The sequence below is a fragment of the Psammomys obesus genome, unplaced genomic scaffold (assembly GCF_907164565.1).
Source record: "Psammomys obesus unplaced genomic scaffold, mPsaObe1.curated_primary_1811, whole genome shotgun sequence".
Lineage (NCBI taxonomy): Eukaryota > Metazoa > Chordata > Mammalia > Rodentia > Muridae > Psammomys > Psammomys obesus.
In genome coordinates, this window is record NW_026596162.1 from 4017649 (window position 1) to 4024149 (window position 6501).

The 6501-nt window shown below is 48.1% G+C and overlaps 1 long non-coding RNA gene across 1 annotated transcript; it reads left to right on the forward strand.

The window, feature by feature from the left end:
- The first annotated feature begins 327 nt into the window (after window positions 1–327).
- LOC129667426 (uncharacterized) lies at window positions 328–4444 on the forward strand. Its single transcript, XR_008718733.1, has 2 exons — window positions 328–2888; window positions 3801–4444. It is a non-coding gene; the product is annotated as an uncharacterized LOC129667426 (long non-coding RNA).
- The last annotated feature ends 2057 nt before the right edge of the window (window positions 4445–6501 follow it).

Genomic DNA, 6501 nt, shown 5'->3' on the forward strand with positions numbered 1-6501 from the left:
TGGTCTTGCTTTTCAACTGTTGGAGACAGTTTTCTCTGTGCCTGGCTATGTTGCCATACTGTGGGCCATCTGTGCATTCTTCTGTGCCCACTGTGTGCACAGCTCCAGCCTGGTCCCTTCTTCAGCTTAGGGACATCTGCCTGTCCTGTGGGATTGCTGCTACAACATTTGAGCTATGAGCCTTCTGCCGCTTGTCCTGGGTGACATGAGCACACAGACCCCCTGGAACTGCTGCATTTGTATGACAGTTTCCAACATTTGCCAACGAAGTCAGATGCATACCTCCCTCCTCATCTTCACATCCTCAGGGAGCCCGCGTCCTGTCCCGCTTGGACTAGGGCCTATACTGATGCTGTCTGTGCTTGATTAGAGGGAGAGAGGGTGGGGGTGGGGCTTTCTGGGTAGCCATGGGGATCTCCAGGCAGGATGTGCTGTTCGGATGTGCTGGGTACCTGAGGTCTCTGGCTGCAGCACAGTGACCTAATTCAAGCTACTATGTGGCCATTGCTGGGTTGGGTCTCCTGTAGGAAATCTGAGATGTCTGTTCTCAGCCTATTGCCTCTCTCAGATGTCAGAGTTCTGTCACCTTCTGTCTCCAGTAGGGCTCTGTCTTCCCCTACCCCTCTATCCTCTCCTATGACATCACAGGATCCCATCCTATCAACTGCCCCAGGAGGCTTGGCAGTTGTTTTTGAAAAAGCTGGCTGCAGGTCTCTGTTCCCAGTAGGGCCCCCACTGGCTCAGGACTTTGAGAGGTGTCCTCAGTTGTGCTATGATTCTAAACTCCATAACCTGCATCCCTGGGCTGGTCCTGGATGCTTCTTGTCATCTCTGGTGAGCAGGGAGAGGTGTACAACTGGCTGAAGAGCACTGGGAATGGTCTGGGATCACTTTCATCCCTGTGGGTCAGCAGTGGCTCAGGCCTCCACCTGCCTGGTTCCTGTCCCCAGTCTTCACTGTCTAAGGCTCAGGTTCTTTGCCATCAATCACAGGTCACCTTGAACTGTGGGATCCTTTCATGGGTTAGTGGGTCTTCCAACTATGCCTGGCTTTTGGGGGTCTGTGGCGCAGTTGTGGTTTCTGGCCCTGGATGTGTTTGTAGCCTTTACCCTGTTGGCACCAGTGATGCTCAGAGCCACCTGCTGTGTGCCTGCCAGCATCCCTGAATGTGCTGTGGCCCCTTTGGCAGGTCCTCCAGACTTGATGACTGCAGAAGCTCTGGGGTGTGTCTCCTGGGCTGTGCCTTCCTCCTCCTCTTAACCACAGGTTCTTTCCCCAGCAAAGACAGAAGAGGTTGGCCCAGGTGCAGCAGAGGGTAGAAACTGAAGCTCACTCGTTCTCCTTCTCTGTGGTGTGCTGGCCTAAGAGGAGAAGAGATAATGGGGGTGTAAGACAAAGTGAAAGCAGAAACGTCAAGTTCATTGTCTTGATGGATGCAGTGAGCCCTAGCAGCCCCTGGCTAACAGCTTCTAGCACTCAGCGAGCAGCCATCCTGGCAACAATTCTGGACAGAAGTCCTTGGGCACTTGTTTTGTATCTTGTGCTCCTAGGACTGCTGGGAAGGGCTCCATCCCTGTCATGTGTGTCACCAAACCCACCCACACCCCCGTTTCTCAAACTCTCACACCCCTAATTACACAATTGAAAGTTGGTGCATGGCAATCGTAATGGCCAATCTTGGTTGTCATTTTGACATATCTGGGAAGAGGGAATCTCATTTGAGGGATTGATCGCCTCCATCAGATTGTCCTGTTGGCACGTCTGTAGAGCATCTTTTTGACTGCTAATGGATGTAGGTGGGCCCGGCCCACTGTGGGTCTTACCATTCCAGGCAGGTGAACCTTGGCTGTGTAAAAAAGGTGGCTGAGCAAATCCGAGAAAGACATGCCAGTAAATAGTGTTCCTGTGTGGTCTGTGCTTTAAATTCCTGCCTTGAGTTCCTACCCTAGCTTCCCTGGATGAGCTGTAACTTGTAAGATGAAAGAAAGTTTTCTCCCCGAAGGTGGGTGGGCTCACACCAAAGGAGACACGTTCCCATAGTTAGAACTGTCCCACAACTGATGCCGCCAGGTTTAAGGCAGCGCGAGCGTTCATGAAGCCTGTGGCCAACTGTGCTGTTGCAGAGGGACTTTCTACTGGTGTGTCTATGTGCTGGAGAAGCAGTGGAGCTGGCTTAACAGAGGCAGCAACCCCAGCAATGACTTCGCAGCCCTTGAGCACTATTAAGCATTGCGTATTTTCCTGCCAAGGCTTGGAAAGGCCAACAACTTGGCAGGACCAGCTTTTTTTTGTTGTTGTCTTCTCATTTGCCCTGCTCCCATCCTCCTGAGTACACAGAGGAAGACCTGAGCTATCCTTTTTTTTCTCTGCAGCAACGCAGGCACTCCATCTGTTTCGTCTGCTCGACACCTCCACTGGGAGTCTCAGGAGGTGAGTGACTTGCTCCTAACAGGTAACAGGCACCACCTTGTAGGTGCTACTTTTTAATTATTTTATTTGGGGTTCCTTAAGCCTCTACATCCCTTCCAACCCCCAACCCTAGGTAGAAGAGAAAGAAAGTTAGATGGGAAAGGGACGTAGGTCTCTTTAGACTTAGTTCTGGCTGGTGAGGGTGGTCGGGTTCTTCGGGACAATAACAATCTCGGTCATTAGGATATCCAGCCTTCTTCCTTTTCTGACTGTCTCCTCAAAGCCTCTCTCAGAATTAAACTATCTGCAGCTGGCAACGACCACGCCCCTCTCTGAGGCCTATGAGGTAATTATCAGCTGTGGATGACCAGAAGCAGTCGCATATCCCACACTTGGGATTAAAAGAAAAACCTGTTTACGTAACATAACTGAGTCTTTAAAGAAACCAAAACCTGGACTACGCCCCCTGCTGTTTGAAGGTAGGTATGAGCATAGGCCACACCATTGCTTTTGACAGTCGTGAGTGAAGATCTCGAGAAACCTCCAAGGCAGGAGGCTAGTTAGCTCTAAGGTCACAGTGAGGCTCTTCCCGGTGGCCTAGGCACACTCAGTGTGTACTTCTAAGCAGTGGCTGGCCGGCCAGCTAGTGTTTCATGTGGGTAGAGAAGGGACGACCTTGGTCTTTACTCACGGTGGCCCTACTGTGAGCTCCTCCTCAACTCTTTAGATTGCTTCCTCCCGTAGTCCCAGTTCTCCTTTCGTATCTGAATGAAAAAAAAAAAAAAGAAAAAAAAGGACACGACTGCTGCTAGGTACGGGGAGGAAAATGTTTATTGTAGAAAGAGTCCAGAGTGGACGTGACCAGGATGAGCTGGGCTATGTGGGGAGAGGGGCAAGGAAAGAGAGAGGGGAGAAAGGCAAACCAGGTGCAGCAGCCCAGAAGGCAAAGATACAAAAGGATAGGTAATCAGAATGCTGAATTATACAGGGTAGAGCCTCTGGGGGCAGGGCGGCCTTGCCCCTGGGCTGGAGTGTAGGGTAGGGGGCAGAGTCGGCCAGACACACCCTGTAACAGGTAGGGACTGAGGGGTGCTGGACGAACCTGGAGCCTAGATCTAATGTGACAGGTTAAATAGGCACCTCGGCTTTGGTCCCAGGGCTTGAGACTTAACAAATCCAAGTTCTGCATGTGAAAAACATGCATTTATCTTTCTGCTTCCTGCTTATTTCATTTGCTATAATAGTCTCTAGTTTCAACCATGTTTTCTGCAAAAGACATAGGTTTATTATCTTTTACAGTTGAATTAAGCTCTGCTAATATGTGTGTGGCTCATCTTTCTTTCTTTATTGGTCTACACTGGCTGCATCTTGGCTATTGTGAATACTTCAAGAATGAACACAGATATGCAAATATCTCTGTGATATTCTGACTTCTGTTCTGTCGGGCATACAGTCAGAAGCAGTTTCGCTGGGTCGTGTGGTAGTTAACATCTTTGAAGAGCCTCGGTACTGACTTACACAGTAGCCAACTAGATCACGTTCTCACCAGCGGTGGATAAACACCCCACCTTGTCTTCGTAGCTGTTCTGAGTGGGGTGAGACAAAGATTAATATATTCAATTTGTATTTCCCCAATGCTAAGGAGGTTAAACATTTTCCTCTGTATTTTCTGCTATTTGTATTCCTTTTTGGGGAATGCGACTATTAATAATTTTTAATGTTCAGTTATTGTCCATTTGTAGGTTGGCTGATTTTGGGTGTGTGTGTGTGTGTGTTTTACTTTGTAGATTCTAGATATTAGTCTCAGGTGGACGCCCAGATGTTTTCCCATTCTGTAGACCATGCGTGTCTAATCCTGAGCCACATGCAGCCCGGAACAGGTGTGAATGTGGGGCAACACAGATCTTAAATTTATTTAAAACATTGTGAGATCTAAAAATTAAAAATTAAAAATAATTTCTCAAGAGTGACCTTTGTAGATGATGTCATGTCTCTGTCATACAAAATAAATGTGTGTGCATTGGCACTATTTGTATACCTGAATGGCTTCTGGTCTTTGTAGTTTTGGGCATTTTGGGTGTTTGGCCTGCATGTATGTTTGAGTATCACGTGTGTGCAGTGCCTGCATGTGGATTGTGCCCCTGGGGAAACTGGCGTGGGTCTGGAGCGAGGTCAGGATGTGTCCAGACCCTGAAAAAACCTCAGTCTCAAGATCGGCCGGCAAGAGTAAGGGTCAGTCTCTCTCTGTTCTCTGCCTACATGCCCCGTGCAATCCCCTCCTGCAGTTCCCAAAGTAGTCACATGGCCTGGCACCTGGAACTCCGCTCCATGCAAATGAAGCATTCCCAGCCCCTCAGCCCCAGCCAGTGATGTTCACTCACCTGAAAACCTCTACCCACCTCTCCAAGGTTCATACAGCCCTTACTCCCCCAACAAAGAGCTGCTGTGTCCCTGGGAGAACAGTGTTGCTAAGAGAACTGTAACACCGGAAGAGCACCCGTACACACTGGGGGAGTGGACCCTGGGCTCTGGACTGACCACGCGGGCCCATGGTCATTTGGTGAGTGCCGCTCAGCAGTTATAAATAATGATTTAACATATTGCAAATCATAGGTTCACAATGTGTCTTAGAAGTTAGGTACTTTTTATTTGATTAAGACTACTCAGCCAGGTGGTTGGTGGCCCAGACCTTTAATTCCAGCAATCAGGAGACAGAGGCAGGTAGATCTCTGAGTTCAAGGTCAGCCTGGTCTACAGAGCGAGTTCCAGCACACACAGAGGCTACACAGAGAAACTCTGTCTCTCAGAAAAACCAAGATAATAATAACAACAACAGAATAATGATAATAATAATAAAAAGACTACGCCATGCTTTGTCCACTCCTCACACTTTGGCCACTGTACTGTTTAATTGGCTCTCTGCTTCGTGTTACATTGACAGCTAAAAGGTGGAATGGCCCAAATATTGCCATATTCCTGTCAATTTTCCCAGTAAAAGTAAATAGTGTCTCTTAACTGTTACTCTTTTTAATGTAATCGAATCAGAGACAGGTTATTAAAAAAGAAGTCCTTACATGGGAGTGGGCTAGTGAGCAGGAAAGAGGCAAACGTTCAAAGCACTGGGTCTGCAGGCAGGATTCTTTGTGGGTCGTGCACATAGCACCATGCCTGTGGTTTGTACTACTGGGCCTTTTTGGATGCATGTTCTGCATTGTATGTAGCAGGTGGAGAAAGCTTTCTACTCTTTTTCTATCAACCAGTTCCATTCATATGTTAATCATAAATGTGTGGATGCTCTCTCCACAAGCCTACTGTCTGTCACAGTGTTCTATCTACATGCCATTGATCTCTCCACTTGCCTATTCTCTGTCAAGATGCTCTCTCTCCACATGCCTATTGTTGGTCACAATAATCAGCCTACCTGCCTACTCTCTGTCAGAATGCTCTCTCCACATGCCTACTGTCTCTCAAAATCCTCTCTCCACAAACCTACTGTCTGTCACAATGTACTCTCTCCACATGCCTACAGTCTGCCACCTGCCTATTGTTAGTCACAATGCTCTCTCCACATGGCTACTGTCTGTCACAATGATCTCTCTACCTTCCTCCTGTCTGTCACAGTGCTCGCTGCACAGGCCTACTGTCTCTCACTATCTTTTCTCCACAAATCTACTGTCTCTCACAGTGCTCTCTCTACACATGCCTACTCTCTGACACAATGCTCTCTCTACCTGCCTATTGTTGGTACAATGCTGTCTTTCCACATGCCTACTGTCTGTCACAATGCTCTCTCCACATGCCTATTGTCTCTCACTTACCTCTCTCCACAAATCTACTGTCTGTCACAGTTCTCTCTCTTAATATGACTATTGTCAGTCACAATGCTCTCTCTCCAAGGAGGTACTGTCATTCACAATGCTTTTTTTAAATGCCTACTGTCTGTCACACGCTCTCTCTAGCTGCCTATTGTTGGTCACAATGCTCTCTTCATATGCCTACTGTCACAGTGCTCTCTCCACAGCCTATTCTCTGTCACAATGCTCTCTCACCACATGCCAACTGAGCATCACAATGCTCTCTCAACTTACATAT